Raw genomic sequence first — 19,878 nt, 5'->3', positions numbered from 1 at the left:
AATAGTCATAAGATCTAAGATTTAATCCCTTAGAAATTGGGGGACAAGAGGAAGTACCACTGGGGAAGCCTCTACTCCCAGCCACCTTCTTGCCCTGAAATTGGATTTCTTTCTCTAGCATGTCCCCTTCCTCTCTCTTCCCCATTAACAGAAAGTGGGTGATGTCATCCAAAAAAAGATGACCATATATTTTGTCATCTAAACCAGGACACTTTTGATAGTTAATAATGACACTAGGACAAAGACCTAAATGGAAACTGTCTCTACAAATCAGGGCATCTGGTCACCCCAACTCAAGGTCACACAGAAATGGCTTTATACCTTGCTTCAAGATCCTGACAAAAGGGAAGGCTTCCCTGGTTCTCAGGATCCATCTTGCTCTAGCCTTCTACCCCCTCCCCAAAATGCACACACTCTCACTTGGTGAGGATGTTCAACCCTCCCCCCATTTAAGGTCAAGGCTAATGCTATGGTTGGATCAGAGGGACTAGTAGGGGTCCTTTACCCACATTTCATGACATCATGCTTTCCAACGAGCCTCTGGAAATAGAAATGAAATATACTGAGACCAGTGTCTGGGCCCACATACCCCTTTCTTGAGAAATAGGGCTAACTAAGCCAGTCTGGGAGAAGCACACAGGCTCCCAGGCCATCAGGATCCAGACACCAGCTGCTCAGGTCTCTGAATGGAGCCCCTGCTTCCTCAGAAAACACCCTTGATGAACAGGGATAAACAGATTGAGAACTTTGAGCACCCCTCAGGGTTTCTGCCTCCAGCACATTCAGGGGATGACTGTGACCTTGGAGTGTAGCCCATCAGGACTTATAGCCACAAAACTCTGAAGTGCCTTCTCCAATCTCCCTCCATCCCCGCAGTGGTGGAGTCTGCCCTTTTTAAAGGCACCCACCCAACTCACCAAGACCCCATTCTTCTCTGACCCAGAAAGAAAAATAAAGGAACCCTCAAGCTGCCACCACCACAAGGCCCTTTAGGAGAGGGCCCACCTCCCAGGAGCCAGCATGAAGTGTGGAAAGAGCACTGCCTTAGCTGCCAAGAAACTCAGATTCAGGCTTCGTCTCCGGACTCAACTTGGCTTATGACTTTGGACAAACCATTTAATCTCCCTGGGCCTCAGTTATCTCATCTGTAATTGATGACATTGAATGAGATGATGGCCCATCTCTCTTTTATCTCTAAGGGCATACTGTAAGGGTCACGAGCTTAGGCTCTGGAATGAGGCAGATCTGGATTCAAATTCTTAATTTGCCATTTTACGAGGTTACTTACCTAAGTCTCATTCTCCTGCTCTGTCAAAAGCAGGCCCTAACAGTATATTTCATTGAGTTGTTTGGGGAATTAGTTGAGAGACTACATATAAAAAACTTGGTGCAGCACTTGGTATATATTAAATACCTAGGAAATGGTAGCTATACCACCATATTACTACTATTGTAATAATAATGACAATGATCACTAATAAAGGGACCATGAAGGAGACAATCACCCTGAACCAAGGATGGAGATGTTTCTGCTGAACTCAGAAAGTTTAGCAATTTGAAATTCATCCAGTAGATCTGGACTTGCAGGGCTAAGACAGCCAGAGACAAAATTCAGCCTTCCCAGAAGACATACCCCCAGGTGCTAGAGGAGAAAAGAGAAATCCAATACCAAAACAATTGGTTTTTTCCTCCAATCAATATTTGTTGAGCACCTACTATGTGCCAGAAAATGTCCTGGGCACTAGGGACCCTGCAATGATCAATAACAAAGACCTTGGCCTCATGGAGCCTGTGTTCTAGAGAAAGGGACAGACAAGACCCATTTATACACTTCAATATATTATATAATGTCAGGTGGTGATTAGTCAATTAAAACTAAAGATAGGGTAAAAAAACAAACCAAACCCATTGCCATCGTGACGCAACAGGACAGAGCAGAATTGCCCCATAGGGTTTCCAAGGAGCAGCTGGTGGATTCGAACTGCCGACCTTTTGATTAGCAGCAGGATAATGGTCTATAAAGTGGCCAAGGGATTGGGATGAGGGAGTTATTCTAGAAAGCTCATCAAGAATTCCTCCCTCTCTGAGGAGGAATTCTTTGAACAGAGAGAGACCTGCAGGAAGGGGCTGAGAGCTTGCCTATACATAGCCCCAGCCCCAAGCCCAGCACTGCCACCTGTGGCTGTGGCTGGCTCGGCCACCCCACTGTACCTGTTTCATCTGCAAAGCAGCCAGAGCTGACCCTCCTGCGTTAGAGCTGCAATGCAACCACAACCGTTCTTGACCCAGCAGGTGCATGCTTGGGGGAGACCAGGCCTGACCATGGCAGGAACGTAGTTCCAGGCAACGAGATTTGCAAGGGCTGCTTCTCCTTTTGCAAGTCTCGAATCCACACTCAGGGGTTCATGTAAGGAGAAGGAGGCCAGGGGATCCCAAGAGCAATCTTTTCTCTGCATTTTGCAGAATAATTCTCCCCCAAGGCAGTCTGCTCCCCATGTCTCCCTTTTTCTCTAGCAATGACATAACCTTGTCTCGCTAATTCCTCAAGGTCAGCCCCAGGAAGGGACAAGGATACCAGAAAGGTGGGACAATCTGCATTTTGTTCTGATAATTTGTTTTCTTTTAGGAAAAATGTCTTACACTTTCACTTATAATTGCTAATAAAGAGGGGCACACCTTTAGCTGAAGGAGAAGGGAAAATGGCGTCTGATAACTAAGGCGGCAGGAGCCCAGCAGAGCCCCAGGGATCTGGCTGCTCTCCCCACCAAGAGTGATCTCAGCCCATTGGGCCGAGCCGCCCAAGAGGTGGCTGATGTAGGGAGAGCGGGGCTGCTCTCCTGCTCTCAGCAGAAGGCTCCTGCGAGGTGACAGGAAAAGCCCTAATTTCGCCCACCACATTCCTTCTCCCCCTTCTGTCTGCATCCGCCCACCAGTCACCCATGAGCACACCCACCCACAGGCGTGTTCGATGGACGTGGGAATCTCATACTGGAGACAGGAGCGCCTTCTCCCCTCCACTCTCTTCTCATCTGCCTTGAAAACTTCACTTTCCCCCCTCCACACCCCACTTCTTGCCCTTCTCCTCACAGGTGCAGGCAGTAAGTTTCCTTTCCCCATCACCACACCACCTGTCCAGAGTCACTCACATCTTCACTTCCGACAAACACACTCGTACACTACAGAAAGGCAGGCAGCCTTCTGCTCGAACTACGCACAGTGTTGACAATCCCATGTTGTCCAATTGAAGGAACACCGGTGCTTGACAAAACACAAACTCGGCTGCCAAACACTCTTATAGCCCCCACCCAAAAGGCAACACAAAGGACACCATAAATTTCAAGACCAGACATCATCGGTAGGGCGAGAGCCGAGTAGGACAAAGACATTGCTTCATCCTCCCAACAAACGACAACTCTGTAGTCTATTCTGTGATGCCCTCTGCCTTGACAAAGCCCACCGATCAGCACTCTGTGTGTTGCCTGTGTGTGAGAAAGTGTACACGTGCGTGTGTGTGTGTGTGCTGGGGGGTAGTCTGTGTCTCCACTGTCCAGGCATCATATCTCCCCAGAGGTAACCCAGTCCAGACTCTGTCTTCCTTCAATGTGCCGCAAACATATATTTCACGGATGGTTAAATTGGATCATTATCACCAGGTGCTTATTTGGCCAAAAAAAAAAAAAGAAAACCATTAATGTCATCTACTCCCACTCCAATTCCCTTCTCACAGGTCCCCTCCCCCAAATACTCTCCAACATGCTAATCCCATGAACTGCGACACATCACAGCTTTCGGGAAAGAATAATGGCGAGAAGAAAGAAGGGAGCGGTGGTGGGGAGACTACGTGGCTCTAACAGTACCGCATTCCCCGTATGAGGACGGGGGAGAGGAGCCATGGTGGAGGTAGGGATGAAGAACACAGTGAAGGGGAAGGAACCGAAACCAAATCAAGCCCTTGGTTGCTCATGTATGTGTGCAAGACCCTGTGCAAGTGGGTGTGTGGATGTGCCGACTTAGCCCTCCTATCAGAAGGCTGCATCCCTGTGGCATGTAGGAAAGGCCATCGCACCACTGTTGTGTTGCAAAAAAAAAAAAGAGCCGCAGACCCATCAGAAACAGAATTTTCTCATCGAGAAGGGCCAGAGAAAAGGGGGAGCGTAATGAGGGAACGGGAGAATAGTATGGAAAGAGAAGGCAAGATCATGGCAGAATTGGGGGAGGATGGAGGGGGAAATTGGTGGTGTGGTGGAAAAAATTGCACGCACACAGAGAGAGACACAAACACATACAATACCCAAACACCAACCCCTCCGCTCCACTGTTCACCCAAGACTGACAACCGTCCCCCATCTCTCCGCTGCCTCTCTATAGCCCCAAAGCTGGCGCCGATGGATTTCTGTATCTCAGTTTTGCAGCAGTGGGCTAATTACAACCAAGCCCCCTCACCAAATTAACCCCTCCCCTTCCTATCTTTTTTTTTTTTTTTCCTCTAAAAGGCCAATTGAAGAATAATGTGTTTTTAGAGATAATGGATTTTTTTTTTTTAAGGAGCAAGAGAAAGGGGGTTGTAGGACAGAAATTCTGCAAAGCGGTGACTTCCAACCTCACCTCCGTCTCCCCTCAGGTCCCCGATCGCTGTAGCATCCCATCTACCGTCTCTGACCATTCCCTGGTCCCCCACCACCCAAAAGAAAAGACATTCCTACCATGCACATCGACAAACACACCAACCGCCACTCAATCTCAGTAGCCGATCTCAAAACCCCAAGCATCAATCCACCTCGATACATCCTTTTTCTTATGTAAGCAGCAAATCACCAACATAGTCAGTAGAAACGCAGCATTAAAAAGAAATCCACAAAAAAGACAACCAGACCCCGGTCAAACCCCCAATAATTAATATGAGGGAGCAACCAGAGAAGCAAAGATGTGGTTGTCTCTCAAATCTAGAATCGATTTGATTTCTGACCCTCCTTCTTAAGAAATAATTTTTTAAATCATTATTTCACTAGAACGGGCCAGAAAGCTCCAGTAAAGGGCATTCGCATAGTCCAGTTCATTTCAAAAAATTAACCCAGCCCTGTTGCTCACTTTAATAGCGAACTTCCAGCGTCCAGCCTTTTTTCCCCTCTTCCAGAAGGAAGACTGGCTCACAAGATGAACCCTGGGCTGCAGAAAATGGGCCAAGAGCTCTTACTCCACACCCCAACCAAAAAAAATCAAACAATAGGGATATCTATCTCTGCACGACCGGCACCCATCTGAAATATCGTTTGCCCGATATGACTTAGGGAGATTAAGCCCAAAGATTAAAAAAAAAAAAAAAAAGCCTTGCCTCATCTCCCTCTCCCCTTCATCCTTCCGCCACATACCCAGTAGCCCTTAGGTAAACTTGCCCATCAGAACCAGGGGGATCATTTTAACTTGAAAGACGATGCAGAAGCCCTTGAGCGATGAAAGGAGGCTCTACCCAGAATGGCAAATTCATAAAGAGCTAGTTCTTTGCGCTCTCCAGACCTCACCTCCAGGTGCCCCCAGCTAGACTATCCCGGGTACCAAGTCACCCTGTGCGCTGGGAGTTCAAATTTCCATTACAGCCTTCATCACAAAGACAGACTGTCATCTGACTCTCAAAACAACACTGTCCTCCAGGTGTGACAAAGAGTGCCCCTCTCCTTCCTAGGGCCATCCATCCGACCCAGGGCGGAGAAAGAATTTTAAATGTTGGGGTGTCCTTTGGTGGTAAAAGAAAAACTATCCCCCCAAAGCGGGAATAAGCAGAGGAAGCGAGGAGAAGACAACTCCTTTCTACCAGTTCTCTTATTTGGTCTGAGCGTGTCTCACTCCATCCTAGGCTCTAGCTCTGGGTGATCTCTGACCTTTGCATTTTTTAAAAAAATACTAAATAAAGATCAGGGAGAAGAATCCTACCTTACCTAAACTCCAATAATGGTTAGCAAATATATAATTTTCTCGTTGCATGGTGCTATTTCTATATCCAAATCAAAAGGGGAAGGCATTTAATGGAGAAAGGGAGAGATTTATTTTTTTTAACAAGTAGTCACAGGGTAAGTCACCTGCAAAGCAGCCGAGCCTGTAGGTTGGTATTACATCATTGGCCTAGGAAGGGCCAAGGGGTTGCGGGGGGGTGGGGGGGGTAGAATTTTTTCCTTGTCATTGGGATGATACTTCTAAAGCAGTTAAGTTTTGTGGTTTAAAAAAAGGCAGCGGGAAAGAGCCAAAACTCTGGGTACAACACAATGCCTCGAAAAAACAATATATTGAACAAGCCTTTAAGGTCACTGAGAGCTTGCAAAACCCACAGTGCTCACACAGAGTGGAAGTTTTCAGGCAAGCCTGCTACTAAATGATTAATATAAACAAATGGAAGGCAGGGGAGGAAGGTTCCCTTGTAACTGATCCAAACAGGAGCTCACACACTCACACACACACACACACACACACACACACACACATTCACAAACACCCCCTTCTCACCTTCTGTGGGTATGCCCACCTTCACAACAAGATACAGGAGTCCAACCTGAATCTTCAGGCTCAAGAGCCACCTCCTCACGCCCCCTCCAAAAAAAAAAAAAAATCACACACACACACACACTCACACCCCGTTTCCTCAACAGCCAGGGAAATCCCTGTCTCAATTCAATTTCATCTCCTTGTGATTCTCAGATCGTCCCTTCTTCTCTTCCTCTTTCTAAGCAGCCCCTTCCCCAGGAAGAAAAATAATGTGGGGAAAAGTGGCTACCAAATGCCAAAAAAGTACCTGCCCAAAACCAAGCGGTGGTAGCACATCATTTCAGACGAACAATCTGAGCAAAGAGCAGAAAGACTTTTTGAAAAAAAAGATAATAAATCAAAAACATTCTCCGACTTTTCCAACAGCTGGAGCAAAAGGAGTCAACTTCCAGGAGAAACTGAGGGGAAAGAATGACAGTTGAAAAACCATTTCGGTGGTTAGCGGAGGCTCTCGACTCCAGTGTTCAAAAAAGAATGTAGGTTGGTCGCTCCCAACTGAAAACTTCTCCCATCTCAGAAGCAATCTCTTCCCAGCACCGACAAGAACCCGGAGTTGTTGCACATCCTGCCTGTGTGCCTTTCCCCCCAAAGTCTTACCTTTCCAGCTGAACGGAAAATTTGGGATCTTCTGTTTTTTGGGGTTTTTTGAGGTTTAATCAACTGAGTTTGCTGGGTATGTTTCCTCTTTGGGAAGGTTCACATTCCAGAATCTTTCTCTCTCGGTTTCGTCTCTTCTCGGTCTGGAGGGAGTGGTGGGAAAGAAGGGAGGGGGGTGTTGGAGGTGCGAAAGCAGGTCCTCGGTGGCTGGAGACGCCGGCTGCGAGAGGGGAGGACACGCTCGCCTCTCCCTCTCAGTGAGTGGGGTGCGAGAAGAGATGTGTAGGGCTGAGCCAGGAGCCTGAGACTGCCGGAGGAGCCCAGGAATTTCACGCACTCCAGAGCCAGCCCCTCCCTCCCCGGTACAGACCCCGGCATTTAAAGAGACAGCCAGGCTGCCTGGCTCAGGGCTTCGCCTACTCCCTGTTTTGCAAACAGCTGGGATTATCATCAGCGAGCGGCGCCCCGCAGACCCCTAGGACTAAGAGGCAGTGTCAGGAGCTCAGCCGTCCCCTCACTCCAGCCCAAGAGAAATCTTCTTCCCTAGAACTGGGACAGGAATTAAGATAAAGACAAAATCTTCATTTACAGCTTCCGCAGACTAAATCACTTCTCCATTGCTGAGCAGGCATTGCACGTGTCTCCTTGCAGACTGAGGGGGTGGACTCTAACCTGGAAGTATGCCTCAGTTTCCCCAAGTAGTCATGCCTCTTTGAAAAATCAGTGCATTGGGGCTGTAACTAGGACACCCATCCATTCCTTCAAAAGCACTTTGAATGCCTGCTTTGGACAAGGCACAGTGCAAGGGGCTGGAGACAGGGAAATGAAGGTGGCAAATGGGGTGTCTCCTCCAAGGGTCCCCATCAGCAAACACAAGGCCCAGGCACAGCCGGATCTATCCCAGGGGACTGTGAGCAAAGACAGATAGAGGTAGGGACCGAATGCTTGCACAGGTCAGGAAGAATGTCTGCTTTTCTAGGGCTAACACCCTGAGCTCAGGGCCTAGGCATTTCCACTCTACCCCAAACCCTTCAAAATCCATCACCAACCAAAAAAACAAACCAAACCCAGTGCTGTTGAGTAGATTCCAACTCATAGTGAATCCATCACCAGCTTTGCCAAACTATTCAAGGTCTGTGCAAACATTTTCCAGTCAAGCCTAAACAAGGGTGACAGTTGGTGGCACCAAACATGAAGGTTTTGTTCAGCATCAAACCCTGGTGCCTGACAGTAGAAAAACAGCCCCAACCCCCTTTCTTCTCCTGCCTCCTCTCTGAGGGCTGCACCAGCAGGTCCTTCCTCACCAGCATTAATGGCAGGGATAGCTGCTAATAGTTATTGTTGTTGTTGGGTGCCATCAAGTCAACTTTGACTCATAGTGACGCCATGTGACAGAGTAGAACTGCCATATAGGGTTTTCTAGGTTGTAAACTTTACAGGAGCAGATCGCCAAGTCCTTCTCCCATGGAGATGCCAGGTGGGTTTGAACCATCAGCCTTTTTGTTAGCAGATCACCACCAGGATTCCTTAATAGGTGTTGATCACCGGGATGGCCAAGTGGTGCAAGGCACCAGACTCAATGTGTGCACCTTGCCTGTGGGCATTCTGACCTCCAAATGGAGGCGTAAGTTTGAATCCCACTTCTGACACAATGCTTTGGAGCCCTAATGGCACAGTGGTTAAGAGCTTGGCTGCTAACCAAAAGGTCAGCAGTTCGAATCCATGAGCTGCTCCTTGGAAATTCTATGGGGCAGTTCTATTCTGTCCTATAGGGTCACTATAAGTGGGAATCCATTCGATGGCAATGGGCTTTTTGTTTGTTTACCATATGCCAGTGCTTTCCATGCATCATTTCATTCAATTGAATGATGGCAGTGCTATGTGATGGTTAAGGCCCACTTCATAGCTAAGGAAATCAAAACTTTAGAGAGGCTAAACTATTTTCCCAAAGTCCAAACCCATTACCATCTAGTCAATTCTGACTCATAGCGACCCTATAGGGCAGAGTAGAATTGCCCCATAGGGTTTCCAAGGCTGTAATCTTTACAGAAGCAGACAGCCACATCTTTCTCCTATGGAGTAGCTGGTGGGTTCGAACTGCCAGCCTTTTGGTTAGCAGCAGAGAGCTTAACCACTGCATCACTAGGGCTCCTTTCCCCAAGGTCACACTCCTGGAAATAGTAGAGAATGGATTTGAACACAGATCTTTCCAACTCCAGAGCCTGCCTGTTTAACCACTGCTCTTTATAACCTCCCTCCCAGGGAGAGGAGTTGTTTCATTTTTGCCCTGTACTCCCTTCTCCCACACTCCACCTTTCTCCACATCCCCTCCCAGACATTCTTCCAGCTCATCCTAGCACTTACCCAGCCCAACAGGCTTGAAGGAACAGTGCCCAGACAAGGCAGTGTGTTCCCAGGAAGCAAAATGAGTACCTCAAGGTCCCTGTCCCAAGGAGTCCACTATCCACTGAAGGAAGGCAGAGGTGTGTGCCTAGAAAACAAGGCAAAATGGCAGGTAACGTAAGGAATATAATCCAAAGATACCATAATGTAAAGGAAGTAATGTAACAATATAAAGAAAGGGTAATGTAAAGGAATCCCTGGGTGGCTTATATGGTTAAGTGCTCTACTACTAGCCAAAAGGTTGACAGTTCGAACCCACTCACAGGCGCCTTTTAAGACAAGCCTGGCGATCTGCTTCCGAAAGTCCACAGCCTTGAAAACCCTATGGAGCAGTCCTACTCTGCACACGCGGGGTCACCAGGAGTCAGAATCAAGTTGACAACAACCAAGAGCAACGACAATGTAAAGGAAGCTCTACAGGACTGACAACGAGCAAGCTAATTATTTTGATTTCCAGATGGGATTATCAAAGCAAGATTGCAGACTAAAGTGGGATTTGAGCTGGGCTAGGTGGTGCAAAAGTTAAGTGCTCAACTACCAGCAGAAAGGTTGGCAGTTCAAACCCATCCAGAGGTACCTTGGAAGACAGGTCTGACAATCTGCTTTCGAAAGGTCACAGCTTTGTGACCTATGGAGTAAAGTTCTACTCTGCACACACGAGGTAGCCATGAGTCAGCATTGACTGGATGGCAACTGATTTGGTTTTTGGTTTTTTGAAGGACACATGCAATTCCAGCCATGTTAATCTACTTTCCGGTCTATGTGCTACCTTTCAAATCACAGTCTCATTTTCTCATGTTTCTTTGGGTCTCCAATCTTCAAACCCTCCTGCACACAACAGAAACATAAACATACTTGCCTTAACGCATTAATTTTATGCATGACACCTGACCTCCAGCCTGTTTACGTTATACCTGACTGCCCTGGCCCCCAGATCTATATCCTCCTTATACAACCTTTCTTGAGGCTGGAAGGAAAGTTCAGAGTGCATATGGGTGAGTAAGATGCCAGGAGCTGCTAGGGAAGAGCATTGTAAGGAACCATTTGACCCCGCAGGGCATTGAGGACACCAGAGAAGCATAGGCTTATCTCTGGAGCGGCAGGAAGAAACGTGAGGGATCCAGGGGATCTGAGGACAAAGGCCAAAGAAAGCCTGAGGACTCACTGCCCTGAGGATGTCAGCTCCCAATGTATTGGCACTCCTCCACCAAAGGCCAGCCTTGGAAGGACATCCCAGTGAGAGGCTCACTGCACATCTGCTGCATAGCATGGAGTGTAGGAGACACACCTGGTCCAGTCCCAACTCGGCCACCTACATTTCATGTGTTTTGCATCATTTCCCTACCCTTTTCAAGTCTTAGCTTCCTCACCTGTACAATGGCGATAACACCTATACTCTGTAGATTGTTGCTAGAATCAAATGACAAGTTATATGCAGAATGCCTGCTCACCCACCTCCCACCTAGAAGTGCTGAACAAATGTTCAGTACCCCAACCCAAAGGTCTGTGTTTGGCCCTGTGTGGCATTATTTTAACTTTTGACTGCCTCTATAGTTAGCATCCCTTTATTTCAGGTTCGTCATTTCAATTTTTAATAGTTTAGCTTACTAGAGTATCACTTCAATTAGTATCATTTACTTGTTTTTAGCCTTTTGCTTTCTAACTTACTTGACCTTGTGTATTTTGAATATACTAGTTATTCTCATTTAATTCAGATTAGTAGTTTCTTAGACTTCTTAAGTGTTATTTATCTTTCAATTATTCTGGTGCATCCTTTTACCCTACCTTTTATCTTGTAATCTCTGGGCTCATTTTATCCCATTCCTCCATATCATTTGAGCTAACTGCCACTCTGCTCATGCTCAGTGATCCAGCATTCCCCCCAGGTAGCTCTGAATTTATGAGAGTGGATATGTACAAAATAGCAGAGAAAGATGACATCAAAGAGAATGGGCCGGGTCTCCTTGCAGATGCATAATGCAACCATAAGCAAAAAGCAATATCAGGTGCTGCCCAAATGATGGTGCCACGTCAGCAATGATCCTGGTTTTTTGTCTTTTTCTAGGGAGCACTCAGTGAGGCCCACTGAAGCCCTCAGAGACCCCGGGCCTTCTCTGCTTTTATTTCCGTCCCAGACTGCAGAGGGCCACGACCAGAGGCCATTAGGTTGGAAGGTTCCCTTGTGGGTCTATCTTCCTTTGCTTGGTTGTTTAGCTGCCACCCTCAGTTCAGAGGGAGAACAAACAGGCCAAGGACTGTTGCTACTTTTCTCAAATATGTCAGACCAATGCTTTTAGGATGGAGCAAGGAACAAGTTCATTGCCAGTCAAAAAGATAAGTTGTCCATGATGACCTGGAAAAAAAAATCAAGTTATTATAATACTGATAATGACAATAATAACAACTACAACTCACTCTTGCTAGCTCTCTACTGGCAGCATCATGGTAAAGAGCACAGGGATCTGGGGACAGAACATCTGGGTTCAAATTCCAACTCCATCATCTGCTGGCTATGATACTTTGGCTGAGTTATACTAATATTTCAAGCCTCAGTTATCTCATCTGTAAAATGGGGATGATAATGGTACCATCCTTAAAAGTTTCCTATGAGAACTGTGTCAAAAGAACCTAGAATAGGAAATGGCACATGGCAAGTCCACAATAAAGAGTATTAATAATTATTATCAGAGTGATATTTAAAATATTTAATATCCAACATAGCACAGGCAGCAACAAATTAGACTGGAAGGTGACCATAAAAGCAAGTGGTTGGGCCCTACCAATGTATACCAGCTATCAGCCCTAATCTTTAGCATTGTTTCCACCTGCCAGGTACTGTGGCAAGCACTTGGCATGTATTAATGCATCATCTCACTTAATCCTCACAGCAAGTTGATGATGTTATTTATTAAAACATTTGCAATTGTATGTTTATAAACAAGACTATGCCTACTAGATCAGGGTTACAGATAAATAGACCTGCCATACATATACATTCCAGCCACACTAATGACATGAATTTCAGGGCCTGCTTCTGGTGGGGTTTTTAGCTCCATTCTTTCTTTTACTTACTGATTCTTTCAGTAATCTTTGGAAAACAATGGCAATGGTCCATGGCCTCAGTTTCTTCATCCAGAAAATGGATGTACATACTGTCCTTTGCTTTCTGAGATCTCACTGCTCTACCCCAACCAATGGCTAACACCCTTGGGAATATCATTGGCCCTAGAAACTGGACGTTAGACAGTCTGCTAATCCCCTGGCAGGAAGAGGCCAGAACATTAGTTTAGTCAAACTCTTTGGTCTCCCAACTTGCCCCTCTATGTTTTTGTATTTATCACTGAGGTCCCCACATGCCTTGTTCCTGAACAGATTTAGAATTCAGCCTCCAATGCTATTGACCCAAAGCAGGTTGCCCAAAGTCCCTTGCAAACATCCCTTATGCTTGGCTTTTCCCTAAGAACCGCTGCATTGCCTGCCTGCTGGACTTTATTTAGCTTTCTATCACCTACATGTTGATGTCTCCAGTGTTATTAATAAATAGCTGCTTATTAGTTTGTATTATTATCAATTCACCGTGCAGAGCAGACAGCATCACAGAGAGGCCTGGCATCCTTCAAAGAGAGGACTTGTATAGAAAGAGCTGTCCCAGTAAGGGACAGCTTACTGGTGCCAGCTGGGGCCAGTAAGAAGACACAGGGCCAGCAGTGAGTCATAGGCGGCCAAAAGCAGGGCCACCCCACGTTTTAAACACCAGGCTCCTAGTCCAGAGAACTGTGTTTCAGTATAAGGACAGACAGAGAACAAGACTGTGAGATCTGCAGGCATGTAGAGGCATAAGCCAAAAGGAGAACAAGAGGATGTACTACCCTGAGCAGGCCAGCTCCCACGGAGTGTTTCAAACTCCAGGCATCACTTCCTCCAGGTCACCACCCCCAGAGGCTGCAGGAAAGGCTGTCGCTGTTGGTTGCCATCGAGTCAATTCTGACTCACGATGACCCCACGTGTGCAGGGTAGAACTGCTCCATAGGGTTTTCAAGGCTGTGATCTTTCTGAAGCAGATTGCCAGGCCTGTATTTTGAGGTGCTTCTGGGTAGGTTCAAACTGCCAAGGTTTTGGCTAGTAGTTGAGCTCTTAACTGTTTGTTCCACCCAGGGACTTGAGGGAAAGGCTAGCTCCTAGGAAAGTTGAAGGTCTCCAACTTCCAACTCCAATGAGAAACCTTCTACTCTTATTTTCCTATCCTGCTTATTCCGTGGAAAGAAAATAGTCTTGGTGACATGCAGGCTCCTAGCCACCTCCCTGCACACAGTACCCCTTGGGGTAGGACTATGGACTCTGGCCTCTGAGAGATCCAGGCCAGGATGAAGAACTACCTGCCCTGTGGCTGCATGCTTCTCCCTGACTACCTGGGAGCAAGCCGCTTGGCAAGACGGATGGTGACTGAATATCTCACCCAAAATAAAAAACCTGAGCAGAAAAAACTGAGCAGGAAAATATTTCCTCCCACTCTGATAATTTTCAGAGCAATTCTAGAATTTCCTGCTTGGGGATCAAATTTTAACATGGTCCAAGTATATTTGGAGTGTTTAATGGGTTTGAATGTTTGAGTGTCAGGGAGTTACCTAATGGTTGCTTTTTAAAAAATCATCATTTTCTCCAGTCTCTGAAGGAAATTCTCATCTGTTTTGAACTTTGTTCCTCCCACCAGATAGGGATGATCTGGCTGGGTTGACACAGCAGCTCTTAGATCATGAGTGCCAAGAGTGCAGGACCTACGTGTCTGGGAAAAGCAGCATCGTATAGTGGTGCAGAGCATGACCCCAGCACCAGGCCTGGGAGGCTGGAATCTGGCTCTACCACTACTAGCTTCAGGTCCTTGGACAAGTTGTTTAACCTCTCCGGACCTCAGTTTCCTCTTCTATACAATGGGGATAATGATAGTACCTACCTCACAGGGTTATTATGAGGATTTGATGAGTCAATATTTATAAAGCACTCAAACAGTGGCTATCACAGTATAAGGGCTTATATACATGTTTGTTCGATAAGAAAATAAAACAATTTCCCATGGGCACTATTCCCAAAAAATACAAACCAAACCAGTTGTCATCGCGTCAGCTCTGACCTCTTGTGTCAGAGCAGAACTGTGCTCCATAGGGTTTTCAATGGCTGATTTTTTTGGAAGTAGATTTAGATCACCAGGCCTTTCTTCTGAGGCATCTCTGTTTGGATTTGAGTTGCCAACCTTTTTGTTAGCAGCTGAGCACTAACCATTTGCGTCACGCAGGGACTCCGGCACTACTCCAGGAGGTCCTTAACAATGGTTCGTAGTAAAGGCAATGATGGCGTGCTGTTTCTAGAGTATCTCAGGATCATGCACAGGTAAGATGTCAACTCTGCTCTCATTCCTGGAGACCTTGCTAGTGGCGGTTCAATCAGGCCCAGCTGTGATGCTTCTGCCCTGTCCCCTGGCCAGCCCCTCTTTCCCATGACATCTCTCTCTCCCTCTGCTGGACAGCACTCCCACCACCATCCTACAGAAAAGGCAGCATCAGCAGTGGCAGCTTCGTGGAGTCCAAAGCACTCCCCACCTCCATCCCCATCCCCAGCAACCATTGTCTCTGACCCACGCACTAGGACTATTTTTAAGTGATATACTTTTGCCCGGTTGTGGAAAAAACAACACACACTCCCCAGGATTCAAAGCTGAAGATGGAATGATTGCCAAATGCTAACAGCTTTTCAAACAGGACGTAGTTAAAAATGTGTCTGAAACGGTTTTAACTCAAACTCAAAAAATAGCTTAACTGACTGGGGAGCCGCAGGCACTGGGGGTGGGGAGCGGAAGAGGAAGAGGGATTCCCTTTGGAGGGGCCCTCTGCAAACCCCCCCTCAAGGACACATGAGGAATGTCTGCTTTATTTTCCCACATGAATAATACCTTTCAAAAACACAGACTAGATCTCCAAGAAAAGTAGCGACACGAGAAAGCTTATTGCTGCTCCATAGAAGGAGATGCGCCTCATAAGGCCACACTGTGTGGCCTCCCAGACCCTCATTACTCAAAATGTGGGCACAGAACAGCAGCACCAACACCACCCAGGAGTGAGTTAGCAGGCAGAATCTCCACCCCTACCCCAGCAGACCTGCTCATTCTGAATCTACGTTTTAACAAGATGCCCACGTGATTCAATTTGTTGTTGTTAGGTGCCCTTGAGTCCGTTTTGACTCATAGTGACCCCATGTGACAGAGTAGAACTGCCCCATAGGGTTTTCTTGGATGTAATCTTTACTGGAGCCGATTAACAGGTCTTTATCCTGCGGAGCTGCTGGGTGGGTTCAAACCACCAACCTTTTGGTTAGCATCAAGAGCTTAACCATTGCACCACCACGGTTCCTTATATATGTGATGCATACACACCTCAAATTCCATATGTACTGCCATTGCTCAGGACTCTATCATGCCACCTCAGCCCTAGAAGGGTTGGACTCAAAATATTTCTCCCCACTTGACATATGAGGAAACTGAGGCACAAAAAGGGACTCATCTATGGCCATCAGCTGAGTCAGTCTAATACCATCATCCAGAGTCCCACCCTTCTTTGCTAGGACTTGAAGCCCTAAGTTAGGCTATGTCATCAGACCTAGCAGAGACTAGCGGAGAACTTGTGATGCCTGCTTTCAAGGGGAAAAGGGCTTGGAACACGAGGCTGTTGCTTAAAGCAACGCTTCTGAAAGGATGTTCAGTAGATCACTATTCCAATCAGATGCTCTGTGAAACAAAGCCTCTTGTCAAATATATTTAGAAAATTCATAATGCACATTAATATATTTAAGTCTCTGATGTCCTGGAGGAAAGAAACCTGCTTAACATTGTTTCATCCAGTGTTTTCTAAAGTTATTTTACAGCAAAACCCTTTATCCCCCAAGGAGACCTGTTAACATTAAGAAAAACATCGTGTTCTGGGAAATACATGTTGGGATTCACTAGCAGTTTACCACTTGATCATATGCTCAACCAGTCTGCAGAAAGGAATAATGTTTCTTAAAAGAAGGAGGTGGGGACAGGGGAAGAATACATTTCATAACAACCCCCAAAATGCCTTCAGTCAATCTGTGATTGATCTGTTCTCACAACAGGGAGCTCATTACCTTACCAAGCAACCCAAGTCATTGTTGGATGGCTCCAATATTTAGAAACATTATTACATTAAGCCAAAATTCTCCTTTTTTTCACTTCTTAGGAAACCATTGCCTGAAATCTATTTTTACCACCAGTGTGCACAGGGAATTAAATGTTTTGTCTCAGTTATCCTTCACACACCTCTCTGGTGGTAGTGTTGCTCTTAACTGCTGTTGTCAGCCCCCAACTCATGGTGACCCCATGCACAATAGAAGGAAACGTTGCCTGGTCCTGTATCATTCCCATGATTGGTTGCAGAATGGACCATTGTGATCCATAGATTTTTACTGGCTAATTTTCAGAAGGAGATTGCCAGGCCTTTCTTTCTAGTCCACCTTAGTCTGAGGTACATTGGCCCAGAATTGAACCTGAGTCTCCCACATGGAAAGCAAGAATTTTACCTCTCTGGTAGTAGACTAGCAAGTCTACTCTCTCTTCTCAGTCCAGACCTTCAATTATTTCTCAGAATCACAGATTTTTAGAGCTTAAAATTATTTTAAAGATTACCCAACTCAAACCTTTTATTTAACATGTGAGAAAACTGTGCCCAAGAGGAATCAAATGCCTTGCCCGAGGTCAAACAGGCAGTGGAAATTTAACTAGGGATACTGGATTTGAAATATGGCAGGATCCTTCTGTTCTTTTCTAGGTGGGAGACCTTTCCTCACCTAGGAATTTCTGGAAGCTTGAGGTTCATGAGGTTCATGTCTAGCCTCCAAAGTCCATCACAGAGCCACCCACATTCTTCCTTCTTGCACCCCTGTCAGATGCTACAGAGGGGGCCAGATGAGTCACAAAACTCACCCAGCGTGGGGAGTTGTGTGTTCCAGCCACTACCCTCCTGGAGTGGCCGAGCTGGGGCTGTTCTTCACCACACGCTGCCTCCTCGCCACCACTGCCATCTGTACCCTCCTTCTCAAGGATCACCATCTGCTTCCCTGATACCACTCAACCACCCCCAGTACTTCAACTCAGTTTCCTGCCCTTCTGCTTGAGCCACTCTCCCTGCAACCTGTGACTTCCCCTTTTTTCCCCTTTTCACAGTCTCTGCCTAGTCCATCTTCACCTCCTCACTTTATGACCTCAAGAGAGTGTGTGCTCTCTCTCATGTCAAACCCCCAGGAACCTAAAAGTTCCACCAGAGTCCAATGCTTGAGCTAATATTTTGCCATGAGGCTATATATATGTCTGCTGAATAAATAAATGAGGATCTTTCTTTCTTCCTCTTTTCTATACCAGCCCTACCTCCCATATTCTGACATGTCATTACTTAAGTCCACTTGTCCCTCTTCTTACGAGTACACTTCTCCTATAAAACAGGCAAGGGTGGGATACATAGTTGCTGTCCCTTTTGGATGCCATCCAATTCATAGCAACCCCATGTGACAAGAGTAGAACTGCTCCATAGGGTTTTCTTGGCTGTAATCTTTATGGAAACAGATAGCCAGGCCTTTGTCCCATAAAGTCACTGGTTGTTTTGAACCACCAACCTTTCAGTTAGTAGTCGAGTGCTAAACTGTTTGCACCACCAGAGCTCCTTAGACATTATATAAATGCAGAGTGATAGTGCCAGGTCACTAAGGAACATTCCTGTAAGCTGCAGACAATGGCTGCTCTTTTTGTCATTAGAAAAAGTCTGCAACTTCTGGAAGGCAGTGATATAGCTATATGATCATGACTGGCACTGACATGTTCTTAATAAACACATGAGAATTACTAAAAAAAAAAAAAGATTTGGGCACTTATGAGACCCATAATAGTTTCCACTTGTTTAACATCTATTCTATGCCAGACATTTCACATATATTATCTCATTTAATACTTAGAAAGAGGTCCAGAGAAGGGATTCAGACCTAGAGCTTTCTGACTTCTGAGCCTGTGAGCTTCTCTCCTCCCTCTCTGTACCCCATAAACTTATCCATCAAAGAGGTCTAACCCCAGCTCCTTCATCCCAGGTTTATTTTAATAGAGATTAGTTTCAGTTCCCTACTTTCTTTATCCTCTTTCCTTATGAGTAGTTCTTCTCTTCTCTGACCACTGCTTTCCATGACTCTAATCCCTTGAGAAGCCCTTCTTTCCACCCTTCCTATTCTTTATTATTTGTTGGATGTGTGGCAAACACAGGCATCAGTGAACAGAAGTTTCATACCAAAGGCTACTCTGCAAGCAAACCTGAGTCCTGTGTGAAAGGTAACCATAAGAAACAGATTTCAGTGATTTATGCCCAACGCACACTGGTGGTAAAAATAGATTTTAGGCAATTGTTGACTAAGGAAACCTCAAAATAAAAATCTGACATGTAACTATGGGGACCAGGGAATCAGCCTCTACCTCCTCCAAATACCCTGATGCATCTGCTTCCGAACTCTAAATTAACTGGTTCAAGGCTCCCCTCTACTTTGCATCATCTGGTACATAAGTGGGCAATATCAGTTCCAAAAACTGGAATTCTGGAAGTCTAGAAAATCAACCAAATGTTGATAAATCTCCTCTGAAGAATCCAGATATACCAACAGTTTCACATTCTTAGTTTGCCCATAACTTTTTCTCCAAGTGATCTTCGAATTCATGTGACAATTATAGGTCATCTTAAAAACTGATGATCCCACCCCCTCTTGGCATTGTTGCTCAGACCTGAAGCATCTGAGAGCCATATTGATTGGAATGGGCAATATCTGTACCATAGACATCTGGATAAAACACAAGATAAGATGCCCCTTTACTTCCTGGAAAACTCAAGGAAAATAGATGACAAGCTTAAGGATCTGGCTAACGGCCTCACTCTCCTAAATCACACGTCCTATTCCTTCATGTCAGTCTCCAACATGAGGTAACATGCAGAACAACTCTGATGGAAGAGTGAGACACACTAGGCTTACAAACAACTACCAAGACCTCATTGCTCTGGCTACCAAAAGCTGACAGCCCATGAGATTGGAAGTGGTCTACCAGCCAGAGCTCTTATGAGGCCATATGCTGAATTTCTTCCCCTTTTGTACTTTTTATGGCAAATCTATTGATCCAAAGGACTTTATTAACTCTCTGCCTTTCCCTGTATGTTCCTCCAAGAGTCTACCAAATTATTGGACATGAATTCATTCACCAATCATGTCATATCCTGGGTGAAGGGAATAAATATAGCAGTAAACAAGGCAGAT

The 19,878-nt window shown here is 45.9% G+C and overlaps 1 protein-coding gene across 1 annotated transcript in view; it reads right to left on the bottom strand.

The window, feature by feature from the left end:
* The window catches only part of NRXN3 (neurexin 3), a 1,867,393-nt gene extending 1,859,987 nt beyond the window's left edge, over nucleotides 1–7,406 (bottom strand). Inside the window, 1 exon segment of the mRNA XM_049899475.1 lies at nucleotides 7,132–7,406. The gene's annotated coding sequence lies outside the window, so the exon portion shown is untranslated.
* Between the last annotated feature and the right edge of the window lie 12,472 nt (nucleotides 7,407–19,878).

This window comes from Elephas maximus, chromosome 10, assembly GCF_024166365.1.
Source record: "Elephas maximus indicus isolate mEleMax1 chromosome 10, mEleMax1 primary haplotype, whole genome shotgun sequence".
NCBI classification, from domain to species: Eukaryota; Metazoa; Chordata; class Mammalia; order Proboscidea; family Elephantidae; genus Elephas; species Elephas maximus.
Note: the sequence above shows the minus strand (reverse complement) of the source record. Positions and strands in the feature narration are given on the sequence as shown.